General features: G+C 38.3%; 1 protein-coding gene and 1 pseudogene across 3 annotated transcripts in view; both read right to left on the reverse strand.

The window, feature by feature from the left end:
- PTPN21 (protein tyrosine phosphatase non-receptor type 21) overlaps positions 1 to 20,526 on the reverse strand; it is a 68,902-nt gene that overhangs the window by 40,923 nt on the left and 7,453 nt on the right. The window lies entirely within an intron of this gene.
- On the reverse strand, positions 15,207 to 16,013 carry LOC309802026 (HIG1 domain family member 1A, mitochondrial-like; annotated as a pseudogene). The gene has a single exon. The product of its transcript is annotated as an HIG1 domain family member 1A, mitochondrial-like (transcript).

Raw genomic sequence — 20,526 nt, forward strand, 5'->3', positions numbered from 1 at the left:
AAAATAAGGTAATACCTCCCTCATAACTCCATCATGAGACCTAAATGTGAAACACATATGAATGCATTTTGCCACTAGAAAACCACTATATTTATAAAAGATTATTTAGTTTCACCCACCCTGCTAAACACCAACAAAATCGATTAAAGACTGACAAAAAAAATTTTTCTAATTACATTTATTTGGATTGATTACAACACAATACATTTCTGTTCATTGTATTTATGTTTTGTGTTCTATTTTAGAACTAGACTGCATGTACCATGTTTGGTCTATAAAACATACCACTGCTATGCACTTAATTCAATAAATATTTATTTTTTTGCCATAACACAGAAGACTGGGCATTCTTTAGAATCTAAAACTGTTTTGGTCATAACAGTATATCACTTTTAATCAAAATTAAAAGGTCTTAAAAATACAAAATACTCTTTGTAAACATTACTTTTCCCTTTAAATCTAGTTGGACCTGAATCCTCCAAACACAAAAATTTAAATAGAATTATAAAACTATAGGTTTATTACATAATTTGTGGCTGCACCTTTTGTGAACTGATCATGATATATAAAAATATCTGAATAATCTGCTGGCATTCTAAAAATAAGCACATTCTAGAAGAAATAAACTCTTAAAAATCTGCTAATTTATTTATTTTAGCAATGCATTTATTATGCCACATATGGATAGAAAATCAAGAAGTACATTTGTAAAATTGCATCATAATTAGCTTTATTTACAAATTATATACCTTATAAAGGAGTAGCAAGAACTTTGTGCAAACAGCTGAATATAGATTTAGCAAATTATTTACTGATTAGCTATTTTAGTCGTAGGAAAGTCTAAGATTTTAGACATTTGAACATTAACCCACTTTATGTTGTAGTAAAGTATTTGCTTTGGTACCTGTCCCTGTGTTCAAGTTCTCTCTTAAGTGGTAGTTCAGGCTAGCCAAAATAAAGTTTATATCTTGTAAATACTTCCAAGGAGGTATCATATTTCTAAAATTGCTCCAAGAGATGTTTATATACATATGAGTAACTAAAATCTCATAATATTATAACCCTTGGACTCAATGCTTTCTTAGAATTTCTAAACATACATACTGAAATAACAACGTCTGATTCCAGAGATTTTATAATATGGTTTGTTTCTAAGATGAGTACATAGAGTTTGAGCAATAAAATGTTGTGATTAAATTTCTTCAGGCATAGAATTTCTGTATAAGTCCACTTTGGGGTATTTGTCTTGGATGACAACCTTGAGAAGCCGGATAATTAATTCTCTCCCCTGACAAAAGAATTTAAACCTATCCATAAAGAAAACAAAGGGGGAGAGGGAATCAAAGACAAGTAGAGAACACTTCCTTCCTCATTCTATAGGCCAGCATTATCCTGATACCAAAGCCAGACAAAAGACACCACCAGAAAAGAAATCTATAGACCAATATCCCTTATAACTATAGGTGCAAAAATCCTCAACAAAATACTAGCAAACTGAATCCAACAGCATACTGAAAAGATTATACATCATGACCAAGTGGGACTCAACCCAGGAGTGCAAAATAAAACAAACAATCAATGTGACATATTATTGATATGAAGGAAAAAAAACAACCATCTCAACTGACACAGAAAAAGCATTTGACAAAACCCAACACTCTTTCATGATCAAAATACTCAAACTAGGAATACAAGAGAACTTCTTGAAAGAATTTATGAAAATCCCCAGCTAACATCACACTGAATGGTAAAAGATTGAAAGCTGTTCCTCTAAGATCAGGAACAAGACAAGTATGCCCATATTCAACACCACTACTCAATATTGTACTGGAAATTCTAGCCAAAGCAATTAGGTAAGAAAATGAAATAAAAGCATCCAAACTGGAAAGGAAGAAGTAAAACCATCTCCATGCACAGATGACATGATCCTATATATTTTTTAAAATCCCAAAAGAGCCCCTACCAAAAAAACAAACAACAACAAACCTACTACAGCCAATAAACTCAGCAAAGTTGCAAGGTTCAAGATCAACATGCAGAAATCAGTATGGATTCCATATACCAGCAACAGAAAACTCAAAAAGGAAATTAAGAAAACAATTCCATTTATAATAGCATCCAAGAGAATAAAACACCTAGAAATAAATTTAACCAAGGAGGTGAAAAGATGTGTATACTGAACAATACAAAACATTGCGGAAAGAAATTAAATGGAAAGATATTCTGTGTTCATGGATTGGAACACTTAATATTGTTAAGATGGCAACACTACCCAAAGTGACCTACAGATTCAAATGCAATCTGTATCAAACTTCCAAGAGCCTTTTTCACAGAAATGGAAAAGCCAATCCTCAGATTCATGTGAACTGAAGGGGACCCAAATAGGCAAAACAATATCAAAAAAGAACAAAGTTGGGAGACTCACACTTTCTAATTTTAAAACTTACTACTAAGCTACCATAATCAAAACAGTGAGATACCAATATAAGGAGAGACGTTTAGATCAGTGATATAGAACTGAGTCCACAAATAAATCCATCTATCTATATGGTCAACTGATTTTCAACAAGAGTACCAAGACTATTCAGCGGAGAAAAAAGCAGTCTCTTCAACAAATGGTTCTGGGACAATTAAAGATCCGCAATCAAAAGAACGAAGCTAGACCCTGACCTCACACCATATACAAAAATTAACTCAAGCTGGATCAATGACCTAAATGTAAGGACTAAACCATAAAACTCTTGAGAAGAAAACATAGGAGTAAACCTTCATGACCCTGAATTTGGAAATAGATTCTTAGATATGATGCCAAAAGTATGAGCAACAAAGGGAAAAACAGATATATTTGACTTCAAAATTTAAAACTGTGTGCATCAAAGAACCAAATCAAGAAAGCAAAACGACAACCTACAGAATGGGAGAAAATATTTCCAAATCATATATTTAATAAGGGTCTAGAATCTAGAATATATAAAGAACTCACACAACAACAAAAAGACAAACAACTCATTTTTAAAAACAGGCAAAGGACTTCAATAGATATTTCTCTAAAGAACACATACAAATGGCCAAGAAACACATGAAAAAATGCTCAATCACCAGTAGTGAAAACCAACCCAGAACCACAATGAGATACCACTCCACACCCGTTAGGATGGCTATAACTTAAAACGGAAAACAAGTTTTGCAGGGCTTCCCTGGTGGCGCAGTGGTTGAGAGTCCGCCTGCCGATGCAGGGGACACGGGTTCGTGCCCTGGTCCAGGAGGATCCCACATGCCGCGGAGCGGCTGGGCCCGTGAGCCACGGCTGCTGAGCCTGCGCATCCGGAGCCTGTGCTCCGCAATGGGAGAGGCCACAGTGAGAGGCCCGCGTACCGCAAAAAAAAAAAAAAAAAAAAAAAAGATAAGAAATGTTGCTGAGGAAGTGGAGAAATTGGAACCCTTGTAAACTGCTGGTAAGAATGTAAAGTGGTTCAGCTGCTATGGAAAACAATTTAGCAGTTCCTCAAAAAATTGAACATATAATTACCATGTGACACAGCAATTCCACTCCTATATATCTTCCTGAAAGAACTAAAAAACAGGTACTCAAACAAATACATGTAAACACATGTTTATAGCAGGACTATTTGCAGTAGCCAAAAGGTGGAAACAAGCCAAATGTCCATCAGTAGATGAAAAGATAATTATGGAATATACATACAAGGGAACATTATTCAATCCTTTTATTAAAAAGTAGACACATGTTACAACATGGATGGACTTTAGAAACATTATGCTAAGTGAAAGAAGACAGTCACAAAAGGTCACATGTTGTATAACTCCATTTAAAGGAAATATCCAGAATAGATACATCCATAGAGACAGAAAGTAGACTGGTGGTTGTGAGGTGTGGAAGTAGGGAGGAATGGAGAGTAACTGCTTAATAGGTAGAGGATTTTCATTTAGGGTAATAAAATTGTTTTGGAACTAGATAGAGGTAGTATTGTGAATGTACTAAATAAATGCCATTGAATTGTTTACTTTGAAATGGTTAACTTTCTGTTGTGTGAATTTCATCTCAAAAGATATTTTTGAAGATCAGAACCACTCAAAATCAAAATCAAATACAGAATTTTAAAACTTTATTTTTAAATGTTTAAATACATCATATTCAGTGTATCTGAAAAAGTCTAAGGGGAAAAAAATGAACCAGAAATAGATGAACCTAGCTACAGGTTAATTATATTTTCTATTTTCTAATATCTATACTTAGGTCAAGGTTTTGTACAGTTTGACAAATACCTGGCAAACTCAATTATCTGAACGTAAGTGAAAAACACTGAATAAGCAAAAATGTGTTTGAGTAATGAAAAAATTTGTCAAAATCAAAGCAATAAAGTATATGCCCTTGACAAAGAAGAAATTTCTCCTTCCTCTTTTACAGAACTTTTTTTTTATTTTACACATACTTGTAATGAGTTTAGTAATCTGGTTATCCAATTAAAAGCAGATTAAAAGATGACAAATTATGGAAATTCCCTGGCAGTCCAGTGTTTAGGATTCTGTGTACTTTCACTGCCCTGGGCCTGGGTTCGATCCCTGGTTGAGAAACTAAGATCCCACAAGCCCGCAGTGCAGCCAAAAAAAAAAGACAAATAAAGGGGAAAGACGTTAAATAGCATGTTGGCAGCAGCAGGAAGTGATGGGTAACACTGTTTCACCAAGAGGGAACACATACAAACAAAAACCCTTTCAAAGGAATTTATAAAGAATTACAAAGGCAAAGTAGCCTAGTTATTTTTCAAAGGAACAAATAACTCTAAACATTAATTAGTCATGTATTTAATAACAACCATTGTTGCTAAAAATTAGTCAGTGTCCTTTTGTAGACACTGAGGGGTAGAGAAGTTTATAAAGCTTTCTAAAAATTGGCATTAAAAATAGTTTGAAAAATAAAATAAATAAATTTATTAAAAAAGGGGGCTTCCTGGGCCTCCCTGGTGGCGCAGTGGTTGAGAGTCCGCCTGCCGATGCAGGGGATACGGGTTCGTGCCCCGGTCTGGGAGGATCCCATATGCCGCGGAGCGGCTGGGCCCGTGAGCCATGGCCGCTGGGCCTGCGCATCCGGAGCCTGTGCTCCGCAACGGGAGAGGCCACAACAGTGAGAGGCCCGCATACCGCAAAAAGAAAAAAAAAAAAAAAAAAAAAAAAAAGGGGGCTTCCATGGTGGCGCAGTGGTTAACTGTCCCCAATGCAGATGACACGGGTTCGAGCCCTGGTCCGGAAGGTTCCCACATGCCACGGAGCAACTAAGCCCGTGTGCCACAGCTACTGAGCCTGCGCTCTAGAACCAGCTAGCCACAACTACTGAAGCCTGTGCACCTGGAGCCCGTGCTCCGCAACAAGAGAAGCCACCGCAGTGAGAAGCCCACACACCGCAACAAAGAGTAGCCCCTGCGCACCGCAACTGGAGAAAGCCAGCGTGTGGCAATGAAGACCCATCGCAGCGAAAAATAAAATAAATAAATTAAGGAAAAAAAAAAGTCGGGACCAAAGAGCTCTCCTTAGTTATAAGGCAAAGTTAGTTATTTCATTTCCCAAATATAGTTAGAAAAATAACTTATTTTATATACAGCTTTACAGTACTTGAGCCAACTGTGGTTTCATTACTTCACTTGTAAGTTCAACCATATTTTCCAAAGCCATGAAAGATATATCAATTTTTTGCTGTTTGGGGAACTGCTGTTATTTCTATTGATGTTTCCTCCAGGGGGCTATTGCAATTCCCATAGCTGCCACTAGCACGGTGCAGTGCCAAGAGCACAGACTGATGGTCCAAAGGCTTAGCTTCTGAATCCTGGCTCCACCACTCACCAGCTCTTGAGCAAGTCACTTCCTCACTGAGTCTCAGCTTATCCATAGGGAAAATAACACGGATCCTGCCTTCCTCAAAAAGTTGTGGTAAAGTACTTTGCAAGTTTTAATTGTGCTGATAAAACTAAAAAGCACTCAGAACATCTGTTATGAGTACATTAAATTTAGCAGGTAGGATCTCTTTAGGTGTTTCTGAGAAAGCAGAACAAAACTTGAGTCAGTTATGCTTCTTCCATGAAAATAAAAATGTCCAAATAATAGTCAAACTAATGTCTTCCTTTTACTTAAAGTTACTGGGACCTTTTACTTATTTATTTTTTAAATACAAAAACTTTGGTACAGACAGGCTCCCTGTGTGCCTTAAATTTCAACTATTACCAGTCATTACTTGATCTAGATGTTTCCTCAGAATCATGTTTTCTCTTCCTTGAGTCCAAATTTTTGGGGTTACACACATCCTGTATTGTTTATGGGCTTGGTTTAATTGTAATAAAAATTTCCCCATAAACCAGCCTTTAATAATTGGCTTTTGGGGGACTTCCCTGGTGGTCCAGTGGGTAAGACTCCACACTCCCACTGCAGGGGGCCCAGGTTCGATCCCTGGTCGGAGAACCAGATCCCACACGCATGCCACAACTAAGAGTTCACATGCCGCAATGAAGATCCCGCGTGCCGCAACTAAGACCCAGCAAAAATAAATAAATATTTTTAAAAAATTTTTAAGATAAACATTAATAATATTAATAGATATTAAGATAACATTAATAATATTTATATTTAATATAAATATTAAATGTTAAAATAAATGAATACATATTTAACTAATTTTTTAATGGTTTTTGGTTCATGCCTCCCACCACTCCTAACTACCCAGTACCTTTCCCAATAAGAAACTTTATCTCCACTTGGCTTCTCTTTCTCACAGCTCTCTCTGTTCCTACTGTGACCAAAGCAAGCTGACTTGACCTGTGGGAAACTCATTCCAATTGAAGCCTCTAAATATCTGAGTCTTCTAGCATCCTCTAGATCAATCCTCAATTATCATTGAATAATTTTTGTGAAACTTCCTCACTGTCATGTTTTGTGAAACTTCCTCACTGTCATGTTTCTATTCACTCTTTCCTATTTTGTTCTGAACAAACATATCAGGAGTTTTCATAAAGTTATTCAATTTTTCCATAGCTGTTTAAATGTTTCATAGCTACTTCCCTAAGACTGTACAGATAACTGTGCCTGCTAGGTAAACTACAATAAAAACAAAAGTTGCACAGTTACAAAACTTGGCTTCTTTCCAGACACAACACAGTTGACTTACTTTAAAAGAACTAACATTTACTCTGAGAACAAGGTGATTTTGATAATTCAGCTTTCTGTTCAGGTGAAAAGACAGTTTACAAATTTTAGAGCTTGGATAAAAGGTGCAGTACCCCAAATCACAGTCATTCAAAGAGACACTAGCTATTATAAACAGGTCCAAATCCTGTCAGAATGTAAACCCTTTCCAAATCCAAGTCATTTCTTGTCTAATTATTTTAAGAGTCTTTTTAGTTGTACTATTTTTAAAGTAGAGGGACATACAAATTAGCCAAAGGGTTTTTTAAGCCACTGATGTACTGAGTTTGATAAAAGTTAATCCCATATAAAATTGCAACTATAATTTTATCCTGATGCTTTTCTTAGACTAGGCAGAAGTCAGAAGACTTTTCATCAGGAGGGAGATGAGAGGAGACAGCACTAGATAAAGCCTATCCCTGGCAGAGATCATCTAACAAGGGCAGTTAACAAGTATTAACCTAATTCAAGTCTAGAGCTTACCTCTACACGGTGTGTGCCATAAATAATGAAGCACTGCACTTCTTCCTTTTGACAGATACTGTGATGGTCACAATGCCTCAGAGCACACAGTATTTTTTTTTCTTTTCTGTTTAATTTCAGTCCATTTTCTTCTATCGTTGGTTAAATAATACATTACCTATTTGACAGTCAAGGTTACAATATACAATATCACTGTACTCTACACATATGAGGATTCAAGAAGATGACAATCAAAAGTACATCTTAGTCTTGAAATTATACTGAAACTTATTAAACTGAAGCCCAAGTAACAGAAGTCCTCAAATGACCAGATTTTGTTGTTGTTATTGGAGCATTTAACTTTCAGGAAAAAAAGTAAAACGGTAAGTCAATTTCTTGAAAGTCCAGGACATGAATTGGGATCACTATTTACACTGAGGACTGCTCACAGCTTTTCTACTTACCACCCTGGACAGTAAGATCACAATAAGATCACAATAAGATCACAAAAACACAATAAGATCATTCTTCAAAAAATATACTTTCTAAGAAAAATGGACTAAAGTCTTAGAAAGATTCATCTTTTCATTCAATGAATATTGATTGAATATGTACTGTGAGTCAAACACTGTTCTGGGTGGTAGGGATACAGCACTGAACAAAAGAACACAATTCCTGCCCTCAAGTAACTTCCATTCCAGTAGGAGGAGAAAGACAAGCAAAATTATCTGAGAAGTTAGATACTGATAAGTGCTATGAAGAAAGATATTCAATTATAAAATTAAAATGTCAAACACATTTTTAAAGAGTAAGCTAGAATTAAACAGGAAAGTTTAGTACTTATAACATTTTACTACACAAAAATGACAGAAATAACAGATGTTACTGCACACACTTTCAACATCAAAGGCTGATGTTCTCTATTTGTACTACCACATACGAGGTCACTTTGTTTAGGACCCACGAAACTGAGGGTAAAACAGAGCCTCCCATTCTTCAATCATTTTAGTTAACTAGTTAGTTGTATTGCAGGATCATTTCTTATATGCCATTCCAAGAAATGAATTAGTTAGATTTCTTTTTGTTCAAATCTCCTAAATGTGGGCCTTTTGGGGCTTGCTTATTAGCTTAATTCACAAATGCCTGTGTTTTAGGGCAATGAATAAATAGTAGCTGTTCTCTTTTTATTGAGAGGATAGTGAAAAAAACAGATAACCTCAGTCTAATTTGGCCCATATTCCAGTTTTTATTTCAATTAAGTCACAGAAAAAAATATTTTTCATGTTTTCTTGAACTCAAGTCATAGTTATTCCTTCTATCTTGTCTCACCATAGACAGTTAGTAGTGTGAGCAATATTTTTAGAAGTTGTAACCACACAAAGTAAAAATGAAAAGAAGGGCTGAAATGGGTATATTTAGGAATAGCTGCTTATTTTTCTGACATTCACTTTTCTCAGGTTAAAATTATAGCTGTTTTATGTTATACAGAAATGGTTATGGGGAATTCCCTGGTGCTCCAGTGGTTAGGACTCTGTACTTCCACTGCAGGGGGCAGAGGTTCAATCCCTGGTCGGGGAACTAAGATCCCAGACCGCATATGCTGCACAGTGTGGCCAAAAAAAAAAAAAAAAAAAAAAATTTATAACCCCCCCCAAAACAATAAATGAATATGGGCCTTATACATTTCAAGAAAGAATCTAGTCACATTTAATATCTATTGCCTAAAAGAATATTACCCAACATATTTTCCATTGCCTTAAAAAAATATATGTATAGCAGCTCCACTGTTCTCAATAGTCTTACCATGAAAAAGCTGAGGATGATAAAATCAGGGAAATTACTTTCGTGGTTAAAATCCTAAACAGATACACATGAAGAAACTCATAGAATTCTGTTACTAAAAGCTGTATTTGTTTTTTCTTCATTAACCAAAGTTTGCAAATCATGGTTTCATCATACAAGAAATAACTTTCTATCCCACATATTTACAAGGTGGTTTTCTACTTATAGCAAATACTTCTTCCATATACACAAATACTCCAAGAAAAGAGTAAAACTGTTTCCCTTTTTAATATACAAAAGCTACTTCCCTTTTCTATCAATAATATAAAGTTCCATTTAATAAAGGCCACACTTAAGGCTTTAATGGATTCCCTTTTATATGCTCCTCACTGAGGATCAAGGAATGGGGTGGGGGGTTGGAGGTACATAACTCAGAAACATACACTCAACATTTTTTAATTGTTTAAGTACCATAACACCAGTTACATTTTATTAGAAGTTCTACTTAAAAATACATAAGATATTTTCATTACACTTAAAGTAGAAGAGGATGAACTACCATTAATATGTATGTGCTATCAAGGGTAATAGGAATTATTCTCTGTTATCCTATGTCCAAATACCCTATATTCAAGGGATATAATGATAAAAGTCTCAATTTAAAAAAAAACAGATGCAAAGGTTAAATGATAGAATCATGACTTGCAGAAGAAGAATTAAAAGTGGAATAATCGGGCTTCCCTGGTGGCGCGGTGGTTGAGAGTCCGCCTGCCGACGCAGGGAACACAGGTTCGTGCCCCGGTCCGGGAGGATCCCACATGCCGCGGAGCGGCTGGGCCCGTGGGCCATGGCCGCCGAGCCTGCGCGTCCGGAGCCTGTGCTCCGCAACGGGAGAGGCCACAACAGGGAGAGGCCCGCATACCGCAAAAAAAAAAAAAAAAAAAAAAAAAGTGGAATAACAATTTATAGTGGCCCTGTCCCCATGTTCATAATTCACAGATGGTAGAATGGAAACACTTGGGTAGTGTGAACTGCCGTAACAGGTGGAAATAATATCTGTGTGCACAGCAGCTAAATCACAGTGATCCAGTTCTATCAATAAAGGCAGCAAGCCCTTCAACAGGCTCACTGGTTCTACCACTTTTTCTTGTCTGGATGCAGATTCTGACTCTAGAAGCCCCAAAGTTCATCCAACAGCAATGCAACCAGATCTTGCTTTGGAAAATCTCTCAGCAGGGAACTCTCTTGGGGTGTATTTCATCAGACTGCTACTTCCAACTCTGCCAGGGAACAAGCTTGCAAAAGGCTTCCTATCCAACGGCTCTGCCCTCAGCACTTCAGACATTCCCAGCCGTGTCTTGCAGCCTAATCATGATTCATGTTCCTTCTCAGACTTATCTTTCTTTGCCTGATGTGACTTCAAAAACATATTTTAAACAAAATAAATTGTAGTAGTAATTAAAATAAAAGATAACAAATCTCAAGAGTACTTTAAACAATCTCCATCAGATTTGGGAGGCTGCACTGTGCCAGGCTGTCCTTAAGGGCACGCGCTCCATGGCAGGCCACCTGTCACTGGCCCAAGGTCACATACTGGGAGGAAAGATGCTGATCAAGAAGGCAGAAGAACTACTCCCGTTGTGGTCTCTGCCACATAACCATGAGCAAGTTCCTTAACAACTCTTTGTCTCTGTTCACCATCTGTAAAATTAAGATGGATACGAGTACCTCACTCATAGGAATTTGGGGATCAAAATAAGCGAAAACATTAAAAGCACTTAAAACACTGTTTCATATGCAATAAGTGCTCAAGTAATATTAACTCTTATTATCAGAGTTTAAGTCCCCTTAAACAGTATAAAATTTCATATTACATCTTCTGTAGTATAGAAAATTCCACACTTAAATGCTTCCTTCACTAATGGGGCTTTCTCTTTGGCAATTTTTCTTTCTCTTTCTTTCCTTTTAAAATAAATTATTAAAGAAAATACAACAATTGGATTGCTTTTCTTTAGGAAAATGGCAATGGCTCAAAGGAAAAGTAGAGCAGCGTTGAGGGAAAAGTGTTAAACCTGCAGATGAAAGACCTGAACTCTAGCTGGGAGCTGTCACTTACTAGTTGCCCCAGCCAGGCCCAGGGGGTACTGTAATGGACAGTGAAGTCTGCACTCTAGCAATGGGTCACAGATATTGAACAAATAATAATATGTAGTTTTAGATATAGTCTTCATTATTAAAATGCTTCATTTTTCTTTCTGTTATCCTACTGCAATATAGAATTTAGAAGTGTTCTTTTCCTTAAGTCACCATTCAAACATAAATCTGACTTCAAAATACATGCCAGAAATAAAAGTACAAACAAATATGCATTTGCAAAATATGGGTGAGAATTAAGGTTATTTTCTAGATGATTCATTCCAAACACTGGGAGGAAGAGAAAGGGTACTATAGGGAATATCTTTATTCTCAGTGGTATAGTTGTGAACTTAATTGGCTGACTTAATGACAACACCTTGAGTCATTTTTCTCCAATCCATCTTTCTCAGTAAATTATTCCAACCAGTGAACAAATTTACATGATGAAAAAGAAAATGGAAATGACTAAAGAAAAATAACTCTATACTACAACAAGTGTCCTGCATCAGGACCTCCCCTTGGTCTGGACACTGCCCATCTTTGGTCCACTCCATCTCTGAGATGGTGGGAGGAGGAAGGAAGTCAATTAACTCAGGATTAAATTAAATATATGTAAAGCATCTAGTACAGTGCTAGGCACCTTGTCAGTACCCGACAGAAAGCTGTTGTTACTATCCCGTATCATATATGAAAGAAACAAAATCCAGAGAAGTTAAGTTGGTTTCCTTGGGCCACACAGGTAGTGTACAGGGATTTGAACCCATATTCAACTAGCACCAAAACTCCACCTTGTTGCCTACAAAACCCTGCACTTTGCCAACTGCAGTTGAATTTGATGGTACAAAGTTCAATCTGCTAAAAATCCACTTGATATCGAAATTAATTTGTCAAGTCAAAGTCTGAGCCATGTCAAGTCAAAGTCTGAGCCGTCTAAATAATTGTAACATGACTGAGCAAAGACAAGTTGTTTTTATATTCACAAGGAAATGAGCTGTTTCCACCCAGCATGAAATTACTTGTGTATTTTCTTAGCCTGCTCAGTTAGAGCTTGTTCAAAATAACACACTCTGTCCTATTTATAAATAAAAACTCTGCACACCTGTTAGTGATTTCATTTGGATGATCTATATAAGGTGGCACAAACCCTTGATAGAAGTTATTTCTATAACATGCTGCTACTTCTCATATAGGATTTGTGACATGCGTGTTTCTTCTAGTGAAATTAACACCTTTTTTCTTTCTTTTTTTTTTAAATTAACATCTTAAGCGGATTCTTAAGAATTTAAATGGCCTTTGGGTATCCTGTCAGTTCATTAAAAGATAAATCCAAGTGACATTTATTTATGAACAAACTGCTTGGAGAACCAAATAGGAAAATATTTGCTAAACCAACATATTGTTAAGACAGTGATATGCGCAAAGGCTTTGTTAACAGAAAAGAAAATGCCATGTTCAGGTAGGGTGTGTATCTGACAAGACGAATGAAGTACAGCGCTCAACAACTGGCCGGGGGATTTGGTTAATGCATGAAGGGAATATGAGTCATCCATTCATTCACTGGAGAACTGTCACATACCTACTGCCTAGGTGGGCACAAAGGTGCTGTTTGGTAGGGAAGACAGACTTGGATCTACCATCACAGGTACAATAAAGGAACTACCATTCACAACCTCCTCCCTTTCCTCCTTGAAGGGAGATTTTTTTTTTCCTTAACATTAATTGTCCAAGTGAGGAAATGAATACCCCATATGGCCTTTCTTGAGATCTAAAGATAAAGGCCATTCAAAACAGGCATTTGCAGGGGAAGCGGGGGAGGAGTGATACTTCAGAGGCAAATTATTTTCTTAAAAATATGAAGGTCTTGAATTTTTCACAAATTTTTCATCCTACCACCACCTTCACTCTGGAGAAAAAGATTAGGGAAGAAAGATCCTGTTAAGCCGAGAGAAGGGGAAAGATTGCCTCATGCAAGAGGCTTCTAGGCCCACAGCCTGAGCTCACAGACGACTGAAAGAGGGGTGTATCCAAGACCCACCTGAAGTTGTAAGCAAAATTCTGCATTTTGATCACAGTCTCAAAGGGGTCCATGTCATTTATAATTTTAAAAGTCAAAGTTCAAGCAGAAGTGTGACAGATACAAACTCAAATTCTGGCTCTTCTGCATAGTAGCTGTATGATTGCCCAGATTTGTACAGCAAATCACCCAATTTTTCAGAACTTCAGTTTCCTCCTTTTAAAATGGAAAAGATCATGCCCAACTCATTGTGAGGATTAAATGAGATGCGGCATGTCAAGCTTCCAGCATGACAATGTTCATCCACCTGCGAGGAGGACAGCAGAAAGCTGTTAGAGCGTCTGGTATTATAAAGAATTAGATCTGAAACCATATACGCCAAGAACAATGACAGAACTTAGAGCCCCTAAAACACCATCAGTTCCCCACGTCTGCCATTTTGTAACAACTCACAAACCTCCCCATAGGAGCAAATTCATCTCAATTCCATATGGTCATGAGACCACCTTTTTTTTTTTTTTTTTTTTTTTTTGCGGTACGCGGGCCTCTCTGTTGTGGCCTCTCCCGCTGCGGAGCACAGGCTCCGGACACGCAGGCTCAGCGGCCATGGCTCATGGGCCCAGCCGCTCCGCGGCATGTGGGATCTTCCCGGACCGGGGCACGAACCCGCGTCCCCTGCATCGGCAGGCGGACTCTCAACCACTGCATCACCAGGGAAGCCCTGTGTTCACTTACTTTAATAACACTACATTTACCATGTTATCACCATGGAATGTAAATTCAGGTTACACAAGAGAATTTCACAAGTACAACAAAGCATTCTGTAGTATACCAAAGTTTGTATAATGTCTGACCAAACCAGCTTGCTCATAAATCACTTCCATTACAGGCAACTTATTGAGTTTAACATTTATGATTCTTTCAGAGAAAATAAACAGACTGCACACATTTAAAAAGTATTTTTCATTTACCTTTGCATTAGCACTTAAAATACACACTTCTATTTCAAAATGCCATTTGAAAATTATTCTAATATAACAGCAGCAAACTATAATTCTGCAATTACAAAACAGCTAAACGGGGATCTACAGTTAAGTTATTCTCATGTTTACAACTATGATTCTGAAACAGATACTACTTCAAAGCAGCTGTCACCAGCTCTTTAGGTTTGGTTTAAAAACACACAAATAGTTGCTGGGAGGTTTATAATGTTGTAGTCCGTGCACTGTTCTGAAAGGGTCCTTCAAGAGCCAACCAGACCTTAAAAACAGCACTCAGTCCACAAGGCGTCAGAAGGAGTTAAATTAACTGGGGTAAATAGGATTCCTACATTACCTCAAAAGCATATGACATTCTGCAGCAACTGGGAGCATGTTGTCCTCTTTACAACTAATTTTATCAGAAGAGTTCAAGAAGGTGGACATTGTACCACTATCAAGTGCATTTGAAAGTGACATGTTTTTGTGCTAATCAGACTCCCCTGAATGACCTAGCTAGTGAACTAGTCACTAGGCAAATCGAGCCTGCAAGAAAGGAAGCCAATATTCAAATTACCATGTTATTGTCCGACCCACAGAATTTATTTTCAACTTAAACATATAACCTCAACATGAGATGCCTAACTAAAGCAAGCACCACCAAGACCAAGACAGCATCTCCTCTTCTAAGGTTTAGGTTTTGCCCAGAATTCTTGATACATGGAATAGCCCATACCAAGAGTCATTGCTCCCACAACAAAGCCTTGGGCTGCCACACGCATGTGGATCAGGTGAACAGACATTTTAGTATTGCCCGTTCTTCAATTTATATAATCCATATACAACAATTGCTGCAAAACCTGCCATTCCAATGGGGACAAATGGTGCCTCTCTAGCTTTTCGGATAAGTTTAGATCCCTGATCTTCATCATATGAAGAAAGAGAAACATCTGTGTCACTTGACATAGTGACTGAAGAATCTTTAGACAACGGCACAACGTCACAGGCTCCTACCGGCTTCTCGAGACCACACTATTATGATATTATGATAGACCACTGGTGACAGAGATTCAAGGACATCTCCAATGTCTCTTAGGTGAAAAATCCAGCACTGGGAGAAAAACATCTCAGACTATCATCCCTTAAATTTATTAGAAATTAAGTGAAGGTTGAATATTCCATTTCTTTAAGTAAACAGGTGTCCAAATTCTGTAATAACTTGTGTGATAATACATTAGAAAGGGGCTTCCCTGGTGGCGCAGTGGTTGAGAGTCCGCCTGCCGATGCAGGGGACACGGGTTCGTGCCCCGGTCCGGGAAGATCCCACGTGCCGCGGAGCGGCTGGGCCCGTGAGCCATGGCCGCTGAGCCTGCGCGTCCGGAGCCTGTGCTCCACAACGGGAGAGGCCACAAGAGTAAGAGGCCCTCGTAATGCAAAAGAAAATAAAAGTTAAAAAAAATAATAAAATGCATAATATCTCCATGTTTATATGTGTAGTCCCTCTACTTATTTATATGACTAGTTATTAATTATCTAGACCAAGTAAGACAAATAACAGAAAAACTAAAATCAAGAAAAATCCTTGCTCATTTATAATCAGGTTTGGACTTTGGAAAGCCTTCTTTATCTAGGTAGAGAGGCCAGTCTAAGATTTACATTTGCTTCAGATGGTCCAATAGATCTAACTAAACTATTTACTGATCCTTGTCTATACCTCAATCTTACCTGTTTTATAACATACATACCTGAATGAATAACTACTCAGCCCAAAGGTTAAAAAGTTTGCAGGTATTATACTCTTACCTTACACATATTTCAGCTATTTTTAGAGTCCAAATGAAAACAGCTAGTACAGAAGGAAATGTGCATGAAATTCTTGAGGTCTGCTCAGATAACAGTCAAGATAGGTCAGTGGATATTTGGAATACCTAAGACACTGATTTAAAATAAAACACTCTGAGGGCCAAGAACACTTTCTAAAGTTGTGCTTGAGAGTAATGGTTTGTATTAGTGCTTGATTCCTCTCTATTCTAACAAATCCCTTAGCCAAAAAATTTCTCCATTCGTCAGAAAACATTATAAGAACCTGTTCAAAGCTCAGCAGAGAAGTTGACACTCCCCTGATAGAGCAATCTAACCTCAGACAGTCTCTAAAACCCTTTTTCTAAGTATTTCAAAAGAAGGCCCAAAATGAAAAAGAAATAAAATCTAACAAAGAAAGGTTCGTTTCTACCTCTGTTCAAAGTTGGTAAATGTTCAACTCTCTCCAGGAAATAAAATCATACAGGAAATAAAGGCTGACTTAACTGAACTGAGTCTGTGCTTATCAGTCTAAATTCAAAACAAGAACCTTAATTTTTAAACTAAGTAGGCACTGATTCAGCAACCATGTACTATGAGGTACAAGGCACTATTCCAGACACTGGTGATACCACAGTCCTGCTCTGATGGAGTTTACATTCCAAAGGATAAAAACTTGACGTATGTGTGATGCACTTCAAATGTAATTTTAAAAACATTTTCTGAATATCTGTGATAAGCCACAACAGAATAACCAAATATCAAAGCCTATAATTATAATTTTAAAATGAGAGGCCAAAGTAAGAACTTCTAAGTTTTGTTAGACTTTTCAACTTATTCATCAAAATGCTTTGGAGGGAGCTTCTGTGGTGGCGCAGTGGTTGAGAGTCCGCCTGCCGATGCAGGGGACACGGGTTCATGCCCCGGTCCGGGAAGATCCCATGGGCCCGTGAGCCATGGCCACTGAGCCTGCGAGTCCGGAGCCTGTGCTCCTCAGTGGGAGAGGCCACAACAGTGAGAGGCCCGCATACCGCAACAACAGCAAAAAAAAAAAGTGCTTTGGAGGTCACCTTAGGGGTGGCTTAGGATCAATCTCAATTTCACACCTGTTATTTGACAAAATTATATATGTAGGCCATACATGCAGACAACAATGAGGACCCTCCTTCCCCTCTACACAAAACACTCAGAAATAGCTGAAAGAAAACTGCCATCTAAAATTTAAGTTATAAAACTAACACATAATGTGTGTGTTATCATATCATAGCAGAAGCACGAAAAAGTTACCTTCAAAAGGTTTCCAGGATATTTTTTTTTTTTTTGGCCACGCCACGTGGCTTACAGGATCTTAGTTCCCCAACCAGGGATCGAACCCAGGCCACCGCAGTGAAAGTGCCCAGTCCTAACCACTGGATGGTCAGGGAATTCCCCAAAAGGTTTCCAGGATTTTTAAAACGGCCCTGTTTCCTAACTGGAGATTTTAAAACTTAAAATAAAAACTCCAACCAAACGTAAATTTAAGCTGAATAAGCACATTAAGATAAAGATTAAGATATATAAGAAACGATATTTTGCAATGAATCTATTTAAAACCCATGAGAGCATGATTAAAATGTGATTATCAAATGTAATATAAGATTTAAAAAGAATTCTTGAAAAAGACATACCCTAAAGAAAAAATATAAACCTTAATCCAAAATCTCATTAAAAATTTTTTTGTTTAAATCCTAGGGGTTAGGTTGAGGGCAAGAGGGATGAAACAGAGAAGTAAAACCTATCAGAGAAGTAAAAACCTACTGAAGCTCTATTTGAGGGCAATGAGGCAGTGACATTGTACAAATTAATTTCAGCTGGCATGAAAATAGAGGTTCAAATATGACTGCTAGGGGCTTCCCTGGTGGCGCAGTGGTTGAGAGTCCGCCTGCCGATACAGGGGACGCGGGTTCGTGCCCCGGTCCAGGAAGATCCCACATGCTGCGGAGCGGCTGGGCCCGTGAGCCATGGCGGCTGAGCTTGCGCGTCCGGAGCCTGTGCTCCGCAGCGGGAGAGGCCACCACAGTGGGAGGCCCGCGTACCGCAAAAAAAAAAAAAAAAAAAAAAAAAAAAATATGACTGCTAAATGACAATGGTATACTACAATTTTAAGTTTAGCAATGTAAGAAGTGCAATTACCAGCGGCTGCTATACTTATTTGTACTCTAAGAACGTTTCATAAAACAAGCATGTATTCATCTCTTAGTAAAAGGAAGAAACAAAGATATTTACAAAAGCAAGAAAAGAGTTAACCTGAAGAGGTCAGTCACCACAGTGTGGAAATGGGAGTCACAAATAACAAGAGCAGTGCTGAAGAATAACACTTCCTGAGTTTCCTAAATACTAGGTCCTCTGTGAACTGTTTTACACTTAAGATTGTATCCTCACAACCACCGTCAGATAGACATTATTATCATCCCCAATTTACAGATGAAAAACCATTGGACTTGGGGAATTAAGTAAGGTGCCCAGCAGCACACAACTGGTAAGTGGCAGCTGGGATCCAAGCCCAGGTGTTTCTAATCCAACTGGCAAATGTCTTAACCACTCTATTAAACAGCCTTCTCACGAGGCCAGTGGCGGAAGTGCCCACCCTAGCACAGCCCAGAAAGGATACACAGAGGAACCTGTCTGGTCCGTGAGGCAGTACTACTCCCCTTGTGAAGATACGGAAGGTTTTCTGGGCAATTTCACTTCTCTGATTCCAGGCTCACCAGGCAATTTCTGGTTTGCTCCAGCTTCCACATGGCCTGCCTGAAGGGAGATCATGGCCCGGCCAGAGGGCACACATTCTTGGGGCCCCTGGCAGTTCCAAATCTCATCGTAAATTACTGAACTTGCAGCCTGGTTTTACAAATTCCCAATGAGCTGGGTTAACGCAGGTCTTACTCCCTGAAACAGGTTCTTAAGGCTGACCACCTCATTCTAGACTGTGATATTCTTTCAAGGACACACTGCCCCATGGGAGTAGTTGTGCCCAGCTGATACACTCCTCTCTCACCACCTCCATCAAGCCTCTCTAACATATACTTTCAAAATTAGAAAGTTTTCTAATTCCCCTTAAATTCTGTAAAGACCCCCAATAGCTTCTCTTGAAAAAGTGTTATGAAACTCAATGAATGATATGCAAGGAATTTCAACAGCTCTGAGAGGACGGTGCTGTAATGACCAGCAATATTTTCCTGCAGCAATCATTTTTTCCCCCCATTTTTATTTTATTTATTTATTTATTTATTTTTGCGGTACTCGGGCCTCTCACTGTTGTGGCCTCTCCCATTGCGGAGCACAGGCTCTGGATGCGCAGGCTCAGTGGCCATGGCTCACGGGCCCAGCCGCTCCGCGGCATGTGGGATCTTCCCGGACCAGGGCACGAACCCGTGTCCCCTGCATCGGCAGGCGGACTCTCAACCACTGCGCCACCAGGGAAGCCCTCCCCCCATTTTTAAAAGCCACTTTCCACAGTTCAAATATGATGGGTTCAGAAAAAAGTTGACAATCTAAGTTAACTATATTGGATACAAATATATTAACCCTTTTGTTTTTGGTTCCTTAATGTATTATCAAATACCTCACACAGTCAAAAAACAATGAAGACTGACAAGCATCATTTAACCACACATTCAGCTTAAGCAATAAAATATTACCCATATAGCTGAAGCTGCCAGGTACAGCATTACAATGGTATTATCGTATAGCCCTTATAATTGTCATAATAGAAGTGAAATGTTATTCAACGAAGCAAGGAAAGATTTTTCCCCCCAGCTTAAATTTGGGCAGTAGCAAAGCTTATCAGCCAAATCTACATGCTATGATAATTCTGAGTTTTCTTGATGGGAGAACATTGCAAGATAACATACCACTCTCTCGGTATGAATCTCCTAAGTGATGTATGGACACAAACTAAGAACAGGTGTTGCCCTGACTCAGATGATTTCTAAACAGTCATTGGGCAAGATTAGGCCTGGGCCTAAGCCATCTGTTTACATGCTACAGAGCAGAGCCTCTGGAGCTTTGAAAAGTTTGCTATACAAACTTTCTAACCATGACTGTCCTTAAATGTCGGAAATAGTGGGACGGCCTGTCCAGGGGCAAGAGATTTTCTAGGGACCACACCTGTTCCCATTTATATCACTC

This window comes from Mesoplodon mirus (assembly GCF_964341445.2).
Source record: "Mesoplodon mirus genome assembly, chromosome: 4".
Taxonomy (NCBI): domain Eukaryota; kingdom Metazoa; phylum Chordata; class Mammalia; order Artiodactyla; family Ziphiidae; genus Mesoplodon; species Mesoplodon mirus.